Raw genomic sequence first — 25,880 nt, forward strand, 5'->3', positions numbered from 1 at the left:
ATTGTTGAGACCAAGATTGCAAAAAGCACAGGGACAAATAGCCAATCGAATGGAAGCACATGAATTATGAACCAAAGGCTGTGGAGCCCCCAGCTGGATCAGGCCCTCTGGATAAGTGAGACAATTGAATAGTTTGATCTGTTTGGGAGGCACCCAGTCTGTGAGACCAGGATCTGTCCTTAGTGCATGAGCTGGCAGTTTGGAACCTTGGACTTACACAGGGGCACATGCTCAGCCTGGAAGGAGGGGACAGGACCTGCCTGTACTGAATCCACCAGGTTTAAATGAATCCCCAGGGGTGTCTTGGTCCTGGAGGACATGGGAATGGAGGGGAGGGGCTGTGGGGAAGGTGGGAGTGGGGGCGGGAGGGGGGGGAGGACAGGGGAACCCATGGCTGATATATAAAATTAAAACACATAATAATAATAATAATAATAATAATAGCAAGCAAACAACCAACCAAACAAAAAAAGTCTTATTAATAAAATCAAACCTGAGGCCAGGTATTGGGGTGAATGCTGGAAGGTCCAAGAGACAGAACAAGCCACAGTTACCTCACCTTGCCAGTTCCTCAGCTGGTCTTGTTTCCTCAGACTGGATGCCTCTGAGTCCTCATCCAGAATGAATCTCAACTGAACTGTGTTGCTCCAAAGCCTAAAAGATTAACCAGGCAAATGCTTCTAGTTTCTGGTCTTCATGCCTTATATAATCTTTCTCTTTCTGCCTCCACACCCTGGGATTAAAGGCTCACTTTCTGGGGATTAAAGGTGTGAGTCACCAAACCTGGTTGTTTCCAATGTGGCCTTGAACTCACAGAGATCCACAGGGATTTCTGTCTCTGGAATGCTAGGATTAAAGGCGTGTGCTAACACTGCCTATTCTCATGTTTAATATTGTGGCCATGTAGTGGATAGCCATCCCAGCATTGGCCTGGAAGTTCCAACCCCCATTGAGGCTTCGGTAATGATCATGCCCACAAGGCGGGGCAAAGGAGGGAGCGGAAGATGGAGGATTGAGAGGAGGTCTCTCTCTTGGTTCTGGGACCCTGGATGCTGGAGGTAGACCAAGCAGAGTTCTCCAGAGAACACCGCCGGACTGTGCTATACCTTTTCCAGACCCTGCAACCTACCCCTTCACTTGTAAGTTACCCCACAAAATAAACCTCCCTTTTAATTACGTGGAGTGGCCTTAATAATTTCACCAATATGGCCGTCCTGTTATCTGACCCCAGATAAGTTTATTAGCCTGCACAATATTTTTGGGAACACAATCCCACACACCACCACCAAGAGGAACTCTCCACAAGCCTTGTTCTCCAGATTAGTGGTATCCACAACACACTGAAATCTTTTCAATTTGATTTAGGCCATTTTCCCTGCCTGGGTTTATTATGTCCATCAATGTGGAAATGAGACCCAAACTCCAGAGAGCCATTGGAAAGATGTTTCCTGTGTCTCTAACTCTCTGTCCATGTCATTCTAGGTTCTACTTTAGCCCTCAGCACATACCAGTAGGCTCTGAGATGTAAACAGCAGAGGTTTGCTGCACCCTGGATAATGATACACAATAGATTTGAAGATAAGCAACCACTCTGGAGGCCTTCATACAGAAGGGCCATGTGGGCTCAGGGCTTGTGGTGTGTCACACAAACAGGAACACTTTACTTAGCAAGAGCTAGGAAGTGTTAGTGTTACCAGAGGAGACACTGGGATGTAGTCCAACCTTTTCCTTGCAGAATGAATTCAGGCTGTGACCTGCCTTTCACAGCCACCCTGAACTCTTGGTGAGTTACAGTTGATGCTGGAGTGGGGGTGGGGATTGGGGGGAGGAGAAAACAATGGACTGCACCTCATAGGCTGGGTCTTGCAATGTTTGAAATTGAAGCAAGGAGCTAGAGTTATATACTCGTATGTGCTTTAAAGTCAAATGATTTTCAGTCTTGAGAGCTCTGACAGCAGAACACTCCATGGAGGGGTAACAGAGGTCAGTCTGAGGCCAGAAGGGGCCTCTTGACTAGTGCTCTCCATCAGCCTTAGGCTATGTGAGCTCATCTCCAAGACATGCCTAGGGAAAGGGTTCTAGTAGGGTTAGGAGGGACCCCATACATTTTGACGTAATAAACTCATATATGTATTCGACACCACATCCCTCTCCCTCTAGAGGACCCCAAGAAGTTCTGATGTCAAAACATTTTTAGTTTTCTATTCATTTATGTACACATTTTAAATACAGGGCTTTCTGCATGTATTGAACCATGGACACATTTGGCAAAATAAAGCCTCAAGAAGCCAACTTCCGTGATTGACATTTTGGAAAAAGCAATGTATTGATGCCATCATAACTATTTCCAGAAAAGGATGGGTAATGCAGAACACATATACAGATACCTGGTATAGGGCTGGAGCTTAATTTAGTTGTTGGACTGCTTGCTCAGCATGCACAAGGCCCTGGGTTCCATACACAGCACCGAGGAAGTAGAGGCAGGAAAGCCAGAAGATCAAGGTTATCCCTGTCTCATAGGGAGTTAGAGACCAGCCTGAACTAGAAACAAAACATGACCTAGACATTATGAGCCCCTCAGTGAATACTGTGCTGCACACAGTCTAGGTGGATCAGGTGAGGTTTGCTTTTTGCATATGTGTTCATAGCATCACATTGAACATGATAAACACATGTGATTTCATCTGCCTATTTCAAATAAATAAATGGAATTGAAAAAAACAAAACCCAATCATTTCTTACTTAAAAGTGGAAGTATTTTTACTAAAACAGGTATATAATTTTAGCTCACATAGAAAGTGTTTAGCACAGGGAAGCTCTCATTTATAGATATTTCCATTAAGCCCCAAACATTTCTTCCTGTTAAATCACAAAGCCAAAAGGGTAAGGGCAGTGATCTGAAAACCTTGTTAAGACTACACCAAGATTGGTGGGGGTGGGCTGTATTTGGGAACAGGCCTTCCAGCTCCCTCATGGCTCATTTACAGCACTATCAAGAATGAAACTGAAGGGAGGGAGGAATATGGTTTTGCACACAGGGAGACTACACAGAACCAAACTCAGAAAGATTCTTTTTGTTTTCCCAGTTGCCAGTTGATTTTGAAACTGATTTGGGGTGGGAACCCTGTTGGTAGAGTCTATTCTTAAATGTTTATTGTCTTGTGGGTGGGAAGAGCCTTGGGAGACAGAATTTTACATCTAAAAATACAGGGATAGTGTGAGAAGGAGAACTCATTTCTTGAAGTGATTTACTGAAGAGTTGGATACAAATTCCATGAGAAACTTCTGCTTAGGAAAACCAGGACTTGCAGGGTATGGTGATACATAGATGGTAACTCTGCACTTAGAAGACTGAAGCGAGAGTTCAAGGGCAGCCTGAGCTCATACAGAGTTCCAAGTCAGCTTGGACTACATACAGAGATTGTCAGAAAGAGAGTGAGAGGGAGAAGAGGGGAGAATACAGGGAGGGAGGGGAGTGGAGGGAAAGGAGAGACGAGCAGACCAAGTCCTTAATGGCATTTGTAGAATGTTTTCCTGTGTTAGTCGGGAAATGCCAAAAGCAGACACCAAAGTGAGCTTTCATGTACAAGAAACTTGTGGGGGTGTCTGTAGGGACAGAAGAGGGGGAATAAGATGGTTGAGAGAGACAGGCTGCGGTAGGAGCAGTGAAGGAACTCATGGCAGCAAGCCACCGTGCAGTTCATCTGTGCCACCTCATCTCCAGCCAACGGAGAGTGTTGGAGGAATGGTCAGGAAGCTGCCTGGGGGATGGAAGAAGGATGCTGGCTAGGATAGTGGCTGGGAACTTAGCTTTTCCAAGGATATGAACAGAATCAGGTGAATGGGAGGAAGGAAGGAAGGAAGGAAGGAAGGAAGGAAGGAAGGAAGGAAGGAAGGGATAGTTGATGGCTCCAATCTCTCTTTTGTCTTCAAGAATTCTGTACCTGGCCTGACCCCTGTTACTTAACGGATATTTTATGAACTGTTTTATTGTGGAGTGTTCCTGAAGAAATACATGTATACTTCCTGAGTGTTACTATTTAGGAAATAAAGGTTACATAAATTATCTCATGGAGAAATGCCTAGGGGAATGGAGAATTTGAGTAAACTATGATTCTTTATTTTTATTAAAATGGGCTATAGTGGATGCATCACCAGAATTCTCAGAACTCACATAGTATGGGTGACACGGAAGTGGACATTTTCCTCAGGAAAAAAGCTATTAAGTCAAACTTTTGACCCTAATTACAAGGATTGTAGAGAACACCTGATTTGTTCATGTTTGATAAAAGTGTATGCTCATGTGAATGAAGTTGGAGTGATCATAAAAGAATATTAGAAAAAAACATAATCCCTTAAGCACAATAGAAATCTGGTGGACTGTAATTCTACCCACATACCATACACATCTCAAACTGTAGTCACACTTCCTAAATATTCAAAATGTTCTACTTATTTATTCTTTGTTACCAAAGACTCTTCTGACTGACCCAGCCAGCTTCTCAACCCTCTCTGAGAGTCTGTTGTAACACTTACACATTGCACAAAAATTATTGGGTCTTTGCCCAGACTCTCCCTCGTTTGGGCTTGTACTTTCCATGGGTAACTTGTGTGTCTTTTACTTTTATGTCTATGTCAACAATATCTGGCACACACTAATGTTTTAAAAATATTTAATGAATGGAAATATATACTTACTGTCATAAAAGAAAAATACACTTAAGTTATAAGAAAATGGATGAGTTAAAGTGACAGGAATGCTGGTTCTCTGGAATCTCAACAACATGGTCACATGTATAAGGATCACACTGGTCGCCATGACAAACTGGATGGGAAACTACACATGGCTCCATCTTTAGATGAAGAGTTTCTGAACCAATGGCTATGGCAGGACGGAAAAGCAGTTTTCTCTAGGACAAATCCCATTAGGTTATCTGATCCTAAGTGGTTAACCCTAAACACATGTACTTATGAGCCACACTAGATAGACTTAGTAGGCTATATATTACACAGATACATATATTCAAAACAATTATAAGAGGCCATAAATTCAGGAGGGGATAAGAGAGGAGTTAGGGCTAGAAATAATGTAAATACTCATGTACAAAATTCCAAAAAAATCAGATGGGTATGTAGTTTAAGCCTTGTTCTTTTGTTTTAGAAGATCTTTTTTTCTTTAATTGACTTAAGACTTATTTCTCATGACTTAACAACCAAGTTTTTAAATTAAGTATGTCTTAGTTTCACTACTGGTAACATTCAGTATCTATAGTTACTAGCTTGGGGCCTTTTGTGTGCACAGTAGGATGTTTGGAAGCATTCTAGTGTCTATCTGCTGGGTCCTGGGAACATTTCCTTTATTGTGATAACAAAAATATCTCTTGACATTGCCAAGTACTCCTTGGTTGTGTAAAAATCTTCCTATACTGGAAACTGTTGCTCTGTTGTACAGAGGCATAAAGAGTGCAATGAAATCTTTGTCTATGACAAGTCATTTGGTGGGAAATGGTGTGACTCGGTGTGAGAGATGCTGAGGCTTAATAGACCATGATAGCATGGAGCCTGTTGCAAATGTTGATGGGAGGAATTACAAACTGTGTACATGAAAGCATTGTTGGCATGCTTCTTAGCACATGCTAGGACATTGTTCAGTTTGGATGTTGATGCTGGATGACTTTGGGAAGATGTGCCATTTAGCAGAACTAACTGGTGACACGAGACACCTGGGGTTTGCTCCTACATGTCCAGTTCTGTTAGATCTCATGCTTCCTTTCCCTAGGTCCATCCTTGGCCTCCTTCAACTCCAGTTGTAACAACAATAGCCCACATAGAAAATCACAGAGCCCACCAATTTATTTGGCCAGTCTTCTCCTTTCTATGATCCAGTTTGAACAGTGGCCTCTATGGGCTCACATATTTGAACACTTGGTCCCTAGCTGGTAGAACTATTTGGAAAGGACTAGGAGGTGTGGCTTTGTTGGATGAGTATGTCTCTGGGAGTGGGCTTTGAGGTTTCAAAATCCCCACCACTCCCAGTTAGCTCTGTCTCATCTCTGTCTCTGTCTCTGTCTCTGTCTCTGTCTCTGTCTCTCTCTCTCTGTGTGTGTGTGTGTGTGTGTGTGTGTGTGTGTGTGTGTGTGTGTGTGTGTTTCTTGGTCTTCTTGTCATTGTCTCAACATGTAAGGTCTGGGCTACTACTCTAGCATCAGGCCTGTCTGCTTCTCACCATGGAAGTCATGGCTTTACCCTCTGAAACGTAATCAAGCCCCCAACTAAATGCTTTCTTTTATAAGTAGCCTTGGTCATGGTGTCTCTTCACAGTAACAGAAAAGTAATTAAAACACCTGAGAACTTGAGGGAGCATGATTGATTTTGTCTCACAATTTGAAGATGTATTTCTTTATAGTGGGGTACATGACAGTGGGAATATAAGGCTGCTTCTCATGTTTGTGGACCAGGGAACAGAGATGGGATAGGAAATGTGGCCAGGCTACAAGCCCCAAAGCCTGCTTCCTGGTGAACTACTTACTCCTTAATGCTCCCAAGCCTTCCCAACACACCATGTGCTGGAGACCAGGTGTTAGAACACATGGACCTATGGGTAAGTTACTGATCTCATCCACGGCAGGTAGAGCCAGAGCTCAAAGCTCCCTGGTGTCACAAGGATGAGATTCTTCAGCAGGAGAAATATTTCAGTCTAGCTTACAGTGCCTGTGACAATTTCACTTCATTAATATTTGAATTATACTTTTAATCTAATAAATAAAGTAAGATTATAGTATTTTCCCTCTTTGGGATTCCTACAAACAGGGGAATTTTATTATTTACATCAACCTAAGACTCTGTTCAGATGGTTCAGAATGCAGAGGCTATGGTGGCTGACTCGTTCTTGGTATTGCCTCTCTTCACATTTTTGTCTTGTGCCACAATTGACAAGAAGTAGCCATGTATCCTTGCTGATGTTAAATGACCTCTCTGCTGCTCAGACATTTGGTTGGGCACTGTCCTGAAATTCATCTTGATGTAAGAGGAGAGAGACCAAATGCACACTTGACAACAGTGAAGGAATGATCTTAAACATAATAAATCTTCTAGAATGTTCTAACCATCTTTAACTGGAGTTTGACATGAAAATGGATTTTGAGAACAGTAATAAATCTGAATCTACATTTTTGACAAGTCCTGAAGAACATACTAACCTGTTTCACAAAGTGACACTGTTCCTCAGATTTTAGAATAGTTTTCTCTCAGTAAATTTTACATTAGTCAAATCTTAAACAAGAAGACAATTTAAAAAATAAACACAAGTGCAATGCATGGCATTTTCCTCAAAATCTGAATGCAAAACTACTTTACAAACTATGAGAAATGTAAGCGGCAGATTTTGCCCCATTCCTTGGCTGAGAGTGGAATGTGAGGGTCACTGCGTCCTAGCAAACAGGTCTTCATGGCCTTGGGGATGCTTTCATTTCATGGTGAGAGAATAAAGGATTATTCTCCCCTCCCTTGAGACAGTGCAGTTCATCCCTTGGCCAGACTGAATCATTCTGCCTGGTTTTGGGAGCAGTCCATAGAGAAGCCTGGAAATCTCACTATCTCTGGATTTATCTGTTGGGCCAAGCAACTTCTAAGGTCACATTTGAGACAGTAGTTGTATTTACACCAAAAGGCAGAGACCCCTCCTGCATTCACTGCCTTGTGGAGGGCCTGACATGCCCTGCATGGCAGAGATAGAATATGTGTGTATCTTTAATATGCTGACATCCTAGCTCCTGAGGTGATGCCAATAAGCAGGCGGGTTCCACATGGTAGAGCCTTTGAGGAGTGGTTAGGTCATAAGAGCAATGCCTGTACAAATGGGATCCCTGTGATAGAAGACGCCACAAAGAACTTGTATCTATGAGCCAGCTAGCCAGCCTTCACTAAATGTTTAACTTGCCTGCACCTTACACTCTCAGTGTAAGCGTGAGAAGTGAATATTTTTGTTTATGAATTTTATTGTAACATAAACATAGACTGGACTATGATCCTTTACCACCATACTAGTCACCCCTTTCTCAGGCCTTCAAGCCTTTATGGTGTCCTTCACCTTAATGCAGATGCTTTGAAAAAAAGTGGCTCTCTCGGTCTCACTCAGGGCTGCCTAGATTCCTCCCACAGCTTTCTCTTGCCAGACTCACCACTGTGCCAGATAAGCCTGGTTTCTGCTGTCTGCCAGCCTCACTACCATGGCCGCCTTTATCAAGAAGCCTAGATTCATTTTCTCTGCACACCAGGCCCACAGTGGTCTGTGGTTGAAGACTTAATCCTTTGGGAGAGGGTGTTTATAAGAACTTTGTTTTTAAAATCACTAAGTCTAGTTAGTGTGGCCCATATGGCTAAGAAGTAGAGCCATCTGCTGGAACACAGGGTACCTACCTACCAGTGGGATCACCCTCAAAAAAAGAGTAATGTTCCCTCCCCCAGCAGCTAGGAGCTGCTAATAGCTCTAAGGTAAGGGGTGGGGCCTAAAGAGCACCCACACTGTCGATGCCAGAGCTCTGGCTGGCTTGACCTTGTACTTGTCTTGTTCAGGTGATAACAACTGTTGTGTGGAAGAGCAGAAGTAGACACTACATTGAGAGGAGGATGTGTTGGGGAGCTGAGAGGAAAAACGAGGGCAGATATGACATTGCACATATGTGTGAAATTCTCAAGAACAACAAAGCAACTATCATGATGGACTGTGAATGTTTGCAAGCCAAATAAATCTTCCATTGTGGGAAGTGAGACTGCACTACCCTGCTTTCATAGTGATCAGTACGCAAAGTTGTGTCTGCATTGAGGCAGCCTGAGAGAAGAACCAAGTATCATTCTCACTTTGAGATACAGCTTCAGAGGAAAACACTCGTCCATGTGACCCACAGTAACAAAAAAGATGTCCGTAGGAGACACTAGGAGGGGAGATACTCCCTCACCCGCAATGGCAGGGAAGCGACTTCTGCTAAATGGAAGTTTGCTTACAGATGAAATTAACTATATTTCAGCTCATAGGCATACTCTTTAAAATACTTCAGAATCTCCATAGATGGTAAGTTGGATCCAGAATACCCCTCAAGGGCCCATGTCACCAGAGTAGTGAGTTGGAGGAGTGAGTAATGGAACCTTTAAGAGATGGAGTCTAGTAAGAGTTTTTAGGTTATTGGGCATATGACCATGAAGTCTCTTCCATTATGCTCTTTCATATTCTGGCTATGAGGTAAGCAATCACTCCTGTGAGATGTGCTACACTCTGTGATCATTTCCTTGGGAGATGTGAATAACTATCTGCTCACTACAGAGAGGGTGCCAATGACATATTAAAACATAATGACATCTGAGCCCAGCATGGTGGGCCAATGGTCTCATTGGGATTACTTATAGAAGTATGGTTGTCAGGGTGCTTAGAGGAGTAGGGGGACCCTCGAAACAGCTGCATCACTGAAAATCTCACCCAAGCAAGGATGATGACCTTCCAAAAATTGTAGAGATAGAGTCCCATCTTTGAATAACCTTCATCTGCTATATACTCTAGCATCTCCCATGACCATATGAACTGGCAAACATCACATACAGCTCTAGGCGGTTCGGGTGTAGAAGTAAGTCAATGACTGGAATCTCAGGGGACTCTCTAATGACCTTTTCCATCCTCTTTAATCATGTGACAGAGTACTAAGAGGCCCCAACTTGTGAGTGTCTCATATACACAGTCACCTCTCCTGTGATTTTCAGATGGCTGTGGCCATGCCTGCAAAACAGAACTCCTTAGCAGTGACTCACACTTCACAGAAGCCTGAGAGCAGCTTATCATGGGTCCAAACCTGGGAGCCAAAACAAACTTTCTTTCGTGTACATTGTCTATTGTAGCTGGTGGTTTTTACTCTTTAATCTTTTGGGGCCCATGACCCAGCTCCCAAATAAATACACACACAGAGGCTTACTCTTACTTATAAATGCCTGGCCTTAGCTTGGCTTGTTTTTTTTTTTTTTGCCAGCATTTCTTAACTTAAATTATCCATCTACCTTTTGCCTCTGGGACTTTACCTTTCTCTATTTTGGTATATCTCTCTTTCCTACTTACTCTGTGGGTTGCTGTGTAGCTAGGTGGCTGGCCCCTGGAGTCCTCCTCTCTGTTTTCTTTTCTTCCTCTTCTAACTCTTTCCATATTTCTCCTACATTTATTCCCTCTGCCTGCCAGGCCCACCTATCCTTTCTGCTGCCTCACTATTGGCCATTCAGCTCTTTATTAGACCATCAGGTGTTTTAGACAAGCACAGTAACACAGCTTCACAGAGTTAAACAAATGAAACATAAAATAATGCAATAGATCTTTGCATCATTAAACACTTTTTCCACAGCATAAACAAATGTAACACATCTCTAACTAATATTCTACAACACTTTCACCTTTTGTCTAAATAAAAATGAAAGGTTTTAGAGACCAGCCCCCAGCTCCCATCCGACCCAGAACTCCCATCTGGACCAGAGGTGAGTGCCTGGGGTTATAGTCAGAGAGGCAACTGCCCCTGGGTCCCACCCCTGGACACCAGCCATCCTGGGAGGACCTGCCCAACTTGGCCCCAGTTTCTGGCCAATTGGTGGGCCCTGTGGGAAGGCTCCCCTTTTCCAATACTGCAGCAGACCCTGCAGTCTCTATACCCTGCCCCCACACCCATCTGCCCGAGACCCCAGCCACCTCCTGAGACTTAGAAACCAGCCCCCACCTTCCATCCTGGCCTGGAACTCCCATCTGGACCAGAGGTGAGTGCCTGGGGTTGTAGTCAGAGAGGCAACCACCTCTGGGTCCCACCCCTGGGCACCAGCCATCCCAGGAGGACCTGCCTAACTTGGCCCCAGTTTCCGGCCAATCGGCGGGCCCTGTGGGAAGGCTCCTCTTTTCCAAGACTGCAGGCAAACCCTGCAGTCTCCACACCGTGCCCCCACACACATTTGCCCAAGACCCCAGCCACTTCCTGAGAATCAGAGACCAGCCCCCAGCTTCGATCCTGCCCCGGAACTCCCATCTGGACAAGAGGAGCTCCCATCTAGACAAGATAAGGAGACCCCAGGGACTTCTGAGACTCAGAATCCAGCCCCCCAGCTCCTATCTGGCCAGCACTCTCATCTGGAATAGAGCTCCCATCTGGCCCAGAGCTCACATCTGGCCCAGAGCTTCCATCTGGACCAGAGAGAGGCTCCCTAAATCTGTCAGCTCTGTCTGGACCAAGTACACTGATAAGAACAAGAACGAACCCAAGAGGAGATGGGCAGACGTCAAGGCAGAAGTATATACAACAAAATAAAGAGCAATACAGCATCACCAGAACCTAGCCCTTCTCCAACAGCTAGACCTGAACATCACGGAATGGAAGAAGAAGAAGAAAACAATCTCATAAGTAACATCCTGAAGAGGCTAGAGCCTTATATAGAAGAAATCAAAAATAAAGTGGAGGAACAGACAAACAAAAAATGGGAAGAACACTATAAAAAATACTAGAGGAAAGGACAATTAAAGCAGAAGAAAACAATAAGGCCCTGAAAGAAAATCATGAAAAAGCAAGGGAAACAGTCCAAGACCTGAAGAGGGAAATAGAAAAAAATGAAGAAGACACTAGCAGAAGGAATGCTGGAAATAGAAAATCTGAGTAAACAAACAGGAACTTCAGATGCAAGTATAACCAACAGAATGCAAGAGATGGAAGAGAGGATCTCTGGTGTTGAAGATACATTAGAAGAAATATATTCATCAAAGAAAACACTAAAACCAACAAAGTCATGACCCAAAATGTCCAAGAAATTTGGGACACCATGAAAAGACCAAACCTACAAATAATAGGGATAGAGGAAGGAGAAGAATACCAACTCAAAGGCACAGAAAATATATTTAACAAGATCATAAAGAAAACTTTCCCAGCTTAAAGAAGGAAATGCCTATGAAGATACAAGAAGCCTATAGAACACCAAACAGACTAGACCCCCTAAAAAAGTCCCCTCACCACATAAAAATTAAACAACTAAACGTACAGAATAAAGAAAGAATATTAAGGTCAGCAAAGGAAAAAGGTCAAGTGACTTATAAAGGCAAACTCATCAGAATAACACCCGATTTCTCAATGGAGACTTTGAAAGCCAGAAGGACCTAGACAGATATAATGCAGACACTAAGAGACCATGGATGCCAGCCTAGACTAACATACCCAGCAAAACTTTCAATCATCATAGATGGGGTGAACAAGACCTTCCAAGACAAAACCAGATTTAAACAATACTTATCCACAAACCCAGCCCTACAGAAAGCACTAGAAGGAAAATTCCAACCTAAGGAAGGCAGATACACCCTCGAAAACACAGGCAATAGATAACACCACAGCAGTAAACCCCAAAGAAGAGAAGTACACACATACTACCACCAAAAAATAAAAATAATAACAGGAACGAACAATCACTGGTCATTAATATCCCTTAATATCAATGGACTTAATTCACCTATAAAAAGACACAGAGTAACAGAATGGATATGAAAACAGGACCCATCTTTTTGCTGCATACAAGAAATACACCTCAAATTCAAAGACAGACACCTCCTAAGAATAAAAGGCTGGGAAAAGACTTTCCAATGAAATGGTCTTAGGAAGCAAGCTGGTGTAGCCATCCTAATTAATATCCAGCAAAATAGACTTCAGACTAAAATCAATCAAAAGAGATGATGAAGGGCATTACATACTCATTGCAGGAAAGATCCACCATGATGAAGTCTCAATTCTGAACATTTATGCCCCAAACACAAGGGCACCCACATATGTAAAAGAAACATTACTAAAGCTTAAATCACATATAAAACCCCACACATTAATAGTGGGAGACTTCAACACCCCACTTTCACCTCTGGACAGATCGGCCAAATTGAAACTTAATAGATAAATAATGGTCTTAACTGATGTTATGGCTCAAATGGACTTAATCGATATCTACAGAACATTCCACCCGAATGGGGTCACTCATGTATACTATCATGTCATGTGCAAATAGAGAGAGCTTGACTTCTTCCTTTCCAATTTGTATCCCCTTAATCTCTTTATGTTGTCTTATAGCTCTGGCTAGAACTTCAAGTTCTATATTGAATAAGTATGGGGAGAAGGGACAGCCTCGCCTTGTTCCTGATTTTAGTGGTATTGCTTTGAATTTCTCTCCATTTAATTTGATGTTGGCTGTTGGCTTGCTGTAGATTGCCTTTATTATGTTTAGGTATGTTCCCTGTATTCCTGATTGCTCCAAGACCTTTATCATGAAGGGGTGTTGGATTTTGTCAAATGCCTTTTCTGCATCTAGTGAGATGATCATGTGGTTTTTTCTTTGAGTTTTTTTTTTTTTATATGGTGTATTACATTGATGGACTTTCGTATGTTGAACCACCCTTGCATCCCTGGGATGAAGCCTACTTGATCATGGTGGATAATTGTTTTGATGTGTTCTTGGAGTCTGTTTGCCAGAATTTTATTGAGTATTTTTGCATCAATGTACATGAGGGAGATTGGTCTGTAGTTCTCTTTCTTTGTTGCATCTTTGTTTGGTTTAGGAATCCATCAGTAGTTCTTAATCTTGATTGGATTTAACTAAGTTTAATACACATAAAGTCGAATTCACCATTTGTAGAGGCTGCTTTCAGAGAATTCTGATTTTGTGTACTATTGTCCATCCTCCAGACACAGAAATGTGTTAAATAGACAATAAATAGATGTTTAAGGGTATATACCTTATCACATTCTCCTTAATGGAGCATGTCACCACTCTAAACCTAAATAACCATTATCTAAATATCTTTCCTTTTCATTTGAAGAAAGAGATTTGATAGTAATGAAACCAGAAGGGACAGATTATTACAGGTTTCAGAAAATTGCCCTCAAATTGGATGCACAGTAGGGAATAGTCAGTTGTGGAGTAAAGGAAGGCATTTCGGGCACACAGAAACAACAAGAAGGGGGAAAGACAAGAGGTACAACTTGGTGTCCTTGAGAATCATTCTTGATAGCACTATTCTAAAAAATTAGACTCCAGCTTTCCTTTTCAGCCATCCTGGTGAATAGCTGCCTGGCACTAAAACATTCTTATGCCACCATTCATTCCCCCTAGGTTGTGTATCTGGTGTGGTGGAGCCCCAGAGGGATGAATAGTAGAAGACTCTCAGAGGGTCAGAGCCAGGTATTGGAGACAAAGACAAGGTTATATTCTTTTCCCCAAAGTGGACTTTCTCAGGGAGCTTAGCAAGAGATCTAGAATGCTTGTCTGAGCCACCTGCCTTCTCGAATTTTCTGGAGGAACTGATGTAGCAGGGGAGGCTGCATCTTTCCTCTCAGAAACCCAGCTTCAACAAGACTAAATGCTCTGACATAGGGTTATTGAGAAGGTGTCTCTGTCTAGTCTGTCCAGGGAAATGAGCCAGGGCTCTATGAGAGCCTTTCTCTTCCTGGGTCTCATTTCCAAACTCCCTTTCAGTTGTCATCTCCAAATGGCTCTCCCTCTAGTTCCTCACAATTTTGTTGGCTTATTTCTGAAGTTGCAAGTTCATGGGCTACTTTACATGGAACACTCTTTCTCCAACTTTCTTCTAAAATCTGTGGTGTGTGTGTGTGTGTGTGTGTGTGTGTGTGTGTGTGTGTGTGTGTGTGTTGGGCATGCCTGTGAGTTCCTGTGTCTAAGTGTGGACCCATACAGGCCATGGTGTACATGTGAAGGTCACAGGGTGGTCTCTGATGAAGACCCTTTGTCACCACTCTGTTAGAGATGTCTCATTTGCTTCTGCATATAGCAGGCTGAATGGCCTACAGGCTTCCATGAACTTTCCTATCTCTAGCCCTTATTTCATCAAAGTCATTCTGGAATCACAGACACATATATGTCACGAATTACTGGGTTCCTAGGATCTGAACTCAAGCCCTCACACTTTTGAGGTAAGCACTTTACCCACTGTTTCCCCAACCCGCCGGCCACATGACTTGTTGCGTGAGGGTGAAATATGCTATCCTGTTGACAAACACCTTCCCTATAACTCTCTTTTCCAGGCATCCATTTTGTCTCACTGCAGCATCATTTCTTCTGGGGTTTTTGCAGAATCTTTCACTGAGGATTCGAGAGTTTTCAACTATGTTGCTGTAATAGGCTTATTCAGTCCTAATACTTTATAAATAAAATAGAGTTGTTTCTTAATGTTGTGGGGGCTGGAAGACCATGTCTGCTGAGGACCTACTATGTCATCTTACTGTGAAAGGTAGATGGGTATGAGGAAGTAAGGGGAGAAGATGGTGGTCAGCTTAGATAAGCTGCCTTGATCTCTGCTCAGAACCTGGAGTCTACTTTGGGGGTAAAAAAAGCTAATCTTGAAGCCTTTAACTCCAAGACTTGTGTCTGCTCCTTTGACACACTGCCCCTGTTCAACCCACTGTGGCTTTTCTACATTAGATATGCTGCCTAGGGAAGTGACTGATGATACAAGAGCGTTTCCATACCCGGCAGCTATTCGCCAGCATGGCCACAAGATCCTTCACACTAGGATTGAACTATTCATGAAATCTATCCCCTTGTGAACAAAGCCCCATTCCTCTCAGGTTGTTTTCTCAACACTGTTGTGTTGAGTACTGTTTCTATCCTACACTTTCAGGGAAGGCACTCAAAACATATTAGCCCCTAAACTACTTAAATACTCTTTAAAGTAAATAGTTGCAGGTTTTAACAGCTTTTTGTTATTCTTTTGCCTCTCCTCATCACTAAAATGTGAGCTACTTGAAGAGCAGGCTCTATCTTGTTTGCGACTGTTTCTGTAGCAATTGCTATGTTATTGACACACAAGCACCAAACTAGCTTTAATGGGAGATAATGATGGTATAGTGGTGTGTTAGTGGGAGGTAATGGTGTAGTGGTGTGTTAGTGGGAGATAATGGTGTAGTGGTGTGTTAGTGGGAGGTAATGGTGGTGGAGCTCTCAGCTCTGGAAAGGGTCAAGCTGCCATCAGGTCGTGGAAAGTTCCCTGGTTTTACAGGCTTGCCTCTGGTAACAGAGCATCACCCCTGACATTTCCTATCAGCAGGAGCACCCCTAGAGCTTGCTGGTCAACTAGTCTTGCCCAGTTGGTGACTCTAGGTTTAGTAAATGATCCTGTCTCAAAAAATCAGAGAAAGCCATAGAAAAAGATAACTGACATCAACTTCTGGCCTCTACATGTGCACATGTAGCTGTGCATGCACTCACACATGAATTAGTACACACACACACACACACACACACACACACATACACAAACACACTACCATGCTACACATACACAGGAAAATAAAGATGTCTGTGTAGCCTGTGAAATGGGCACTTTAGAGCTTTAAGTCAGTAGAACATGGTGGTATGTACCTGAATTTGAACACATAGGAGGCGGAAGCAAGAGGATCATGAGTTTGAGGCCTACCTAGGCAACATAACAAGACCATCACTCAAAAAAGAAAACACAAATCATTATCTAAGGACTGTACTCTCTTGAAAAGATAGGGGCTCTGCCTGATCGTGTCTATAGTATGCAGCCCTATAAAAACAAAGAAAATGGCTCATTGCAATAAATACTGGCAAGCAAGGAGAGGTGGCAGGAACACCCACAGCATCAGGGGGAAGAAGAAAGATTTGATTAAGTTTGCATGTAACTAATATGGATGTCCCTAAGAAGATGGCCATTCTAGATCCCTGCTCTCTATCATATTTGGCTACTCTGATACTGAAATTGAGTAGTCATGAGGAAGGTGAGGGGTGGTGGTGTATACTGTTTCCCTTTACAGCAAATCAATGTGCATGAGTGCTCTCAGGTGAGGATTACAGCAACCAAACACAGTGTAGCTTCTATCATTCTGCTGAGGCATGAACCGAGGTTCAGAGTGCTCTGACAATATGTGGACAAACCAGAATGTGGCAAGGTTTGACCTAGAAACAAATTCTATTTTCATTTCAGGACATTTGTATAAAAAATGACCAGAGAAACTAAATTAATCACTCTCATGCCCATGTAACTCTGGGATTCCTGGCCATAGGGCTTTCCTTTTGAAAGGGAAAGCAGTAAAAGATGATAATTACATCAAGCAAGGTGTCAGTAATGGAAGAATCCAAAACATCATGATTACTGCTCTGGGTAATTATGGGGAATGGGGTGAGTCCTGTGCCTGTTACAACAGCATGGCATTTACATGATCTTCAGAGGGGTGTCCCCATTTACCTCTGATTACCATATGATTTCCATGGGTGTCTGGCCGCCTGCATTTCCAGTGCCTGGTAGTTTCTACAGAATCCTAGCAACGTTTACAATGCATCTGGATTCATTTCTGGACAGGCTATTAAATGGCATTAGTTTTGATTCTTTCTGCAGAGACAATCCTTGACTACAGCCCCAGGTTGTCTTTACTGTATGACTGTCCTGGTGTTGCCCCAGTCTCAAGACTTTCTCTTTGAGGATCAGCTTGACCAGGTGACTGTGAGCCCAGGATGGTGAGGACCAGGTCAAGGTGCTTTGTTCAAAACTGGAATCTGTCACAAAGTAATATGCAGGCTGAGATGACTTTCTAAAAGAATTAAGGCATGGAGATGTGGATGTGCTTTTTGAAATGTGTTTATGAAAGGCATCTCTTGGAGCCCTCCACAGTATGACAGGCCCTAAACTCTGAATAACACTGTATATCCATCATCTCTCTCCTTTCCGTAATGGTCCCCTGAACCAGGTGTCCTCATGATACTTTTCAATTGTACCTTCCCGTGTTTATTTGGGTATAGTTGGCAAATAAAAATTCCAGGTATTTAAGATACCCTATCCCTGAACTGGTCTCCTAGCTCAAAACAGAAATTAAGACATTCATTGGGTTTAAGAAAAAAGAAATTAATACAGTAGAGTTTATCTTTTTAAGCTAACCATGCCTAGCCTTCTGCTAGGAGATAAGCAAGTACATTTGTATGACCAAGGTCAACTGCATTTGAGAAAAGTCCTTCATCTTGGTTATCTTAGAAGATGTGGGCCATTGGTTCATTCCTTGTAATGCTGTGCTGACTGAACTATCAAGCCAGCATCGAGAATACTATTTTAAAAAGAAAACCAGTAATAGATGACAAAATAATAAAATTGTGTATCAAATGTATACTTTCTAATCTTATTGTTTGAAAGCTAAAATATTTTCAGGTTCCTTCTGTATTTCTAGCAGCTGTTAAACATCCACTCAGTGGGGTCAGAGGTAGAGGTAATCCACCACCATATGCACAGCCAAGCAGCCACAAGGCTCAGAGGACAGTACTAAGTGAATTTGAGAGTGTTATAGAGTTGGTTCAGTAGCATGACCCAGAACTCAAATTGAGTCATGATTTTGCGTGGATTAGATTTCTGGTGGCAGTATAAAGGAAGATTGGCCATGATTCTAGAGACAAGAAGTACAGTCCTTAAACCTATGAGCACCCTCTTTCTTTCTGGGAGCTCACCAGACACCTACATCCCATTTTACTTGCTCAGGAAATTTTGCCTCATTTTGATTTCTGGTTCAGTTGCATCCATCCTTTCAAAAATCTATCATCTAGCCTATTTCCTAAGTAGCTATCTCAGGATCATAAGCCTTTCTACCTACTCCCAAAAAAGTATTGTTATTCTTTATCTTTGAGTCTCTGCCTTCACATCTTTTCCAGTCTTACAGTTTTTTCCATTTTGTTCTAAAATAAATTGCATTCTATTTGCACAGAGTAATTCCATCTTTCTAAGTCTAAAGGCTCAGAGCCTGAGCATGTCTTAGCATATGGAATGTTAATCACTTTAAGACAGATGGATTCCCAAAATTCATTCTATCAGTAAAAGAGGCAAAAACCAAAACCAAAACATGAAAAGTAATTGTTTGCACTTTTAAGTACATGCTAATTTCTCCTATATGAAATTCTCAAGCTGCTACTTTATTAACAGAAATAGAAGAATTCCAAGCCTCCCTTTGGTAATTCTACATTGAATCACTTCCACTGTGTGTCCTGAACTCGGTGGCTGTCATGCATGTCTACCACCTGATAAAATTAGAATTTCTGTTATCTTTAAGCCAGCTCTGGTCTCTCAGTTCTAATCTCAAATACTCCAACTTTTTTTTCCATCCTGATGAAATTAAGCTGCTTTGGTCCATAGTTCACACAAATCTTAAGATTTCTGTTCAAGAAGTCTTATCCAAATTGGCAAAACAATAAACAAACATATTGTGTCACATCACAGCAAATGCAGGCAGATTGTGGACTCCAAAGCTGGTTGCTGTCTCCTCAGCTGTATGTTGAAGGACTCTTTAGACTTTTTGTCTCTAGAACCATGCCTTCTGCTCTCACAGCAGTGGCAAGCAGGATATAGCTGGGGAATAGAAATCTTTGATCCACATACATCTTCTTAGAAGGGTAGGGTGGACTGGTCACAGTGATTCAAATGCCTGACAATCAAAATAAATGCTTGCTTTAGCTTCTGGATGCTTCCATGCAGGAGACAGCTCACACTTCAGATGTCACAGGTCCATGCTGCTACAACCATGCTCCCAGCAGACATTAGCAGATTCTCAGTTCCAAAGAGGCAGAAGCTGATGCCTCAGGAGCCTAAGTGTCCATAAGGAAAATGAATGAATGAGGCATTACGTCTATGCACTTTTCACACAAAATTCAGCAGTGTAGACCCATAACTGCATAGACAGTTATTGCCCCTTTCAGGCATGATGGCTGAAGTCTTCCGACTACAGCTAAGATTTATCTTTGTGCTAACATATCCAAACATATCCCAGGTGAATAGGGATCCTTGCTCTTCTCTGCATTTTCTTATTTTTTATTAATATGACCCAGGGTAATATCAAAATCCTTTTCTCCCCCAGGGGGCTGTGAGCTTTTCAAAGGAAAGAGCAGCATTTGATTTATCCCGGGGATCTCTGCATTTAGAATGATGCCTGGCACTAAATAACATTTAGAACAATTAAAAAAATTAATTTATTTTATATTTTGTCAAATTCAGGAGAAATTTTCTTGTAATTATTGCTTTAGATTTTTACAAGACTTCTCTTCCATGAATTCCTCTTAAAAATAAAGGTGAACAATTGTGTTTTGAGTATGTATATATGTTTATGTATGTATGGTTGGTTGGTTGAAGTATATCTATGAGTACATGTATGAGTGTATATACCTGTGCATGTGCATGGAGACCACAGGAGGGCACCAGATGTCTTGGCCCGTCACTCTCTTTTGTATTCACTTGAGACAGGTCTCCTGGGGAACCTGGAGATAGGCTGGCATCCAGGAAAACCTGGCACCTCTTTTGTCTCCACGTCCAACAGTGCTGGGGTTACAAGCAGGCATGCAGCCATATCCAGATTTTTATGCAGGTGCTGAGATCTGAACTCAAGTCCTCATGCTTGTGAAATAAATTCTCTTACCTGATGAGTCATCTCTTCAGCCCTACTAAAATATATAAAACCCATTTGTGTATAGTTGTAATGCTTTCTTTTTCATTTCTCATTTTACCTCAATGGGAGAATGCTGTACTCACTTCCTTTTGATTATAACAAACAGAAAAAGAGCCACTCATTCCTTTGGAAGAGAAGTCAGTCTGCCATCAATGGGGCAATTTAATGAAAGTCCTTTGTGCTCTTGTCTAGTGCACTTCAAGTTGGGGCAGGCTAAAATATCTGCCAGTCATTTTGTATTGAATAAGTGCAAGGAAGAAACCGGGCTGTTGGAGGACTGCACTCTATCAAAGGATATGATAATTTCATTTTTGTTCAGCCTGGAAAGACTAATGAATATTGCCACAGACACATTGAGATTCAACATGCAGAAGGAAAGCCACACAGGCATAGTTTTATGCTCTTGCATTCTTGTCAAATTATAATTCAAAATTAACAACAGTACCAGCAAATACAATAAACTGAAGCTATACATTGAGCAGTTGGTGGGAGTTTTTACTTTTTCATATTCAGAATAGGTAGACCAGTTGACTGCTTGTTCTCTCTCATAGCATCACTGAGTAAATAGTAACAAATTCACATGGACACTGAGATGGACTGGCCACACAGAGATAGTTGGAAGGTACTATCTCTCAGAGAGATAAAGACCTTGCACTTCTAGAAAACACACCAGGACATACATCTGTATTGGTGAAATTATTAAGGCCACTCCATGTAGTTAAAAGGGAGGTTTATTTTGTGGGATAACTTACAAGTGAAGGGATAGGTAACAGGGTCTGGGAAAGGTGAAGCGTGTCTGCTGGGTCTACCTCCAGTGTCCAAGGTCCAGGAACGAAAGAGCTGGCCCCTCAGGATCTTGGGTCTTAAGGGGTCCTCTCTCGGCCCGCCTTGTAAGCGTGACAGTTACCAAAGCCTCAATGGGGGTGGTACTTCCACATCAAAGCTGGAAGGGCTACCCACTACACACTGCTTTGGAAGACCCTATACTTTGCTGCACCACACAACCAGCACCCAGAATGTGGGAATGAGACGTTCTTAAATTCAGAAGGAAGTGAGAGCCAGTTGAATTGGAGAACTGATAACAGAGAAGTTTGGCCCAAACCAAAGGTCAAGGGACGATGAAGCATCAGAAGGCACTGGGGCATTAAGGAAATAGACTTTTTTGGGCTCTGTAAGCCACATTGATGTCTAAGCTTTATCTGAAGAGAACCAGAAATCCATTAGTGCTCTCAGCTCTGAGAAAGAGACAAAGTGAAAACAAAAGCACGAGGACGGTAGGATTGTCAGTGAAGAACAGTACAGAGTAGATCCCCTTCTGTTACAATGGATTTAGTAGGAAAACAATGGTTCCCACTTTAAACAATAACAACAATTCATAATGTGAGATGAAATGTACAAGCCACCAATCAAATAAAAGCTGTGGGAACACTGGTGTAAAAACCCATACATGTGCCAGATATAAACAACAGAAACCAGCTTTCGGACCAAATTTAGCTAAACGTGCTCAACACAAAATTTGTTCTTATGCTTTACCTGTAAAGGCAAAATAAGACAGGCTATTGTGGCCACCGAAATTACAGAAAGAAACGAACACCCAGCTGTCCTCTCCTGCCTATAGCTGGAATCTTAAAAGTCACACTGGGCAAATCCATAACGACCTAATCGCTCCCTTGTTTAACTTCGACTTTTTTTTCTAGGATATTTGAGTTTTCTGTTTCTTTTATTGTCATTGAAACCTGTTTTCTGTTACTTTAAATGTGGTGAATATAATATATACTGCATTGTCTACAGAGATGATTCATCTGTTCACTGTCTATATTAGTTTTTTAATCATAATTTCTTAGTATTTATTTATTTATTTATTTATTTATTTATTTATTTATTTATCTATCTATGTATCTTTTAAATTATGGTCTTACTATGTGGCCCAAAGTGGCTTCAAATTCATAGTCTTATTGCCTTAGCTTCTCAGTGTGTGGTTGTAGGTGTGTGTCTCTATACCTGGCTAGTGGATTGTGTGGCTGTAGGTGTGTGACTCTATACCTGGCTAGTGGAGTTTTTAATTATATTTTTCATATAGAATGCTTATTTTCCTTGTAATTTGTGGGAGTTTGTTGAAGTTTGAGATAAAGGCAATTTATTTCCATGTGAATTTCCATTGCTTTTCTGCCACCAAGAGACATGTGCGGCTCACTTCCATTAAAATGACCAGGGTTTTGGTCAATGTGAATATGAGCTATGACTCCTTGAGCATGCTCTTTCAGGTCATATTTCAAATGTATTTACCACTTTTGATCAGCTGAAGACATGAAGAGGATGTACTGGAGGGATAGAATAAGAAAGTCTGATATCTATCATTCTAGATTCCAGAAACAATGGTTATGAAGAATTATTCAAATCTCATGAAAGATACCAGCCCATTAACAAAAAGTTATTAAATAATTTCCAAGTTGAACATGATTAAAGCTTTATTCAGGTACTCATAATGAAAGTTTAAGGTGATGAATATGCTGAACTTTGATTTGATCACTATGCTATACATATGAATCAAAATTTCACATTAGAAGTCATAAGTACATATGAATATGTGTTAATCAAACAGCAACCTAAATTTTAACACAGATTACTAGTGTTTACTGTGATGGAACTGAATTCATTTTACATGTGAGAAGGACATGAATGTTCTAATTTGAATGTGTCACCTTTTAGAACCTGGGTATGACCAGTGTGAAGGTATTAAGTAGAGCCTATCAATGGGACAGTTTAAGGGAAGAGAGATTTATTTTGGCAGTAGTTTCAGAAGCCCCAGCTGGTTCCATTGCTGTGACTATAGTGAAGAAGAACATGGTACAAGAGTACATGGCAGCACAAAGCTGCTCAGCTCTGTGAGGGTTAGGAGCAGAGACAGCCGACACAGCCCCTTCAAAGGCACACTCACCAATCACCCATGTCTTCCAACTAGGTCATTCCTAGAACTCCATTCAAAAATCATATGTAAGGAGCCTCGAGAGGTGGCTCAAGTTTCCAAGTACTGCTTGCTCTTCCACAGGACTTGCATTCAGTTCCTAGTGCCCACACAGTGGCTCACAACCGTCATAGCCACAGTCCCAGCAGATCCAAAGGCACCAGGCACATGTGTGATACAGAGACATTCATGCAGACAAAACATCTGTACACATAAAATAAATAATAAAATATAGTTAAAACTATAAAACTTCAAAAGCAATGATCTTGGAAGGTTCAAAGTAAAGTGATAAAATGATAGTTTAGTCAGATCTTAACTTGAAGTTCTGTGAGGTAAAATGGATTTGGGTCCAAAGGCATTAAAACAATGAAGGAATTTTATTAAAAGTGCAAGTTCAATTCACTGACTTAAAATAGCAGTACTTACATATGGACAGTTGTCCCACACAAGTGACTCCAGTTGTCCTGGAGCCTTTGCTTTCTGTGCTGATGTGAGTGGGTGCCTGCTTAAGGAACTAGCAGATTCAGCACTAATGTCTACCTTACCATCTTTTTGCCACATCCTTAGGACACTGGAGAGTAGGGAGTTGATTTTGCTTCTCTTTTCAGTGCATTGTTGGCTGGCTTCATGGCTCTGGTGGTGAGATAGGACATAACATAGTGGGGACAGAGTGTCTTGTGGCAACTAGGAAGCAGAAAGAGACAAGAAATGGCCAGAGATAGCAAAGGGGGCAAACAGGTCTTTCCCAGTAACTCACTTCTTCCAATCAGACTCAATTTCTTAAATAGTACCACAAGCTGGAAACCAAGCCTTCAACACATGGCCCTATAGGGGATATTCCATATTCAAACCATAATATGCAGGTAAAAATAAGTGAGCTACAAAAGATTTGAATGAAACAATAAACAAAGGGTAATGGACATGACCTGTAAAACACTTGCTCCCAGACCAATTAGCATGATTATACATTTGGGTTTTCTTTAGTCTAAACAGAACAGTTACAAAAATATAGATTGTCAATCAGAACAGAAAAAGTCGTATTTTAAAGATAACAAATCCTAGAGATTTTTTCAGTCATCAAAACATCACAATAAAAATGATAACAAAAGATATAAGTTATATTTGAAAACTAAGAAACAATGAAACATTTAAATTATTTATTTAGAATTCTATATGCTACATATAAAAATTTGTGGAATCCAATAAAAGGAATTACAATAATTTTTCAGCTTTATGCCTGCATACTGGGGCAGGGGGGCTGGAGAGATAGCTCAGTGATAAAGAGCATGTACTGTTCTTGTAGAGATAAAAGTTTGGTTCCCAGGGTCTAAACTGAGCAGCTCCCAACTGCTCCCAAATTCCAGATCCAGCAGATCTCTGTGGGTACCTGCACTTACACAGACAAACCCTCCCCTAGTCCCCTAACATGTATATCCCAAACACATATACACATAATTAAATATAAAAATAAATCTTTTGTAAAAAGTGTTTATATCAGGGCTGGGCAATGTAGTTGACACTTGTAATCCCAGAATGTTGGAGATGCATTCAGAAGCTCAAGGCTAGCTTCATTACATAGTAAGACCTTATCTCTAATAAAAACAAAATAGGAGGTTTGTATAGGAAACGAAAAATGACTGATGTTTGCTGAGCTGAGCATCTACTTTTAGAAGTTAGAAAAATAAGAGCAAGTAACTCAGCAAATGCATAAGCAGGAAGACGAGCTCCGTTGACAGTGGGTGTCAAGGGACTAGTTAAGGCTGAATAAAATGTTCAGTTTAGAGAAGCTCCCAGGTGATGTTGTTAGTGGAGAGAAATGGTTAATTCTAGAAACAACAGAAGGCAGGAAAGTAAATCTCTATGAATCGATTGATAAGAGGAAGATGAGGGGAAGGGTTATTCTCAGATTCAGAATTGATTAGCATGCTTTCCCACTGGGAGTTGATGATCAATGGGGCTATCATATCTCACAAGCACAAGTATCATTTTTGGAGCATTGCTCCAGGCAAAATGTTTTATTAATCCTCAAAATGGCTGTTGGAGCCTTACATTGTCAACATTCTCGTTTTAAACCCAGGTTTCAAATTTGTTGGCAAGTCTACTTACATATGAATTTTAACTTTGGTCTTGCATTTAAAAATTTATGTATTCTCCAGTTTTTGTTTCAGATATGATACATTTGGATTGTCAGAAAACACTAAAAATCTTGGCAAAATGCATATTACCTGGTTGTCAAAAAAAAAGCAGTCTAGTATAGGATAATATGGTCCAAATAGACTTGTAAACTCTGTATTATGGGACTGTGGCAATACTTTTCATGATTCATTTTACTTTTCATGATGGTACAGGTGCATTTCTTTGTCTAACAGTTACCACAAGGCAGGAAGAAGGCAGGAACTTGGAAAATATTGTTCTTGCGGTTCATAAGC

The sequence above is a fragment of the Onychomys torridus genome, chromosome 7, assembly GCF_903995425.1.
Source record: "Onychomys torridus chromosome 7, mOncTor1.1, whole genome shotgun sequence".
In the NCBI taxonomy this organism is placed as follows: Eukaryota; Metazoa; Chordata; class Mammalia; order Rodentia; family Cricetidae; genus Onychomys; species Onychomys torridus.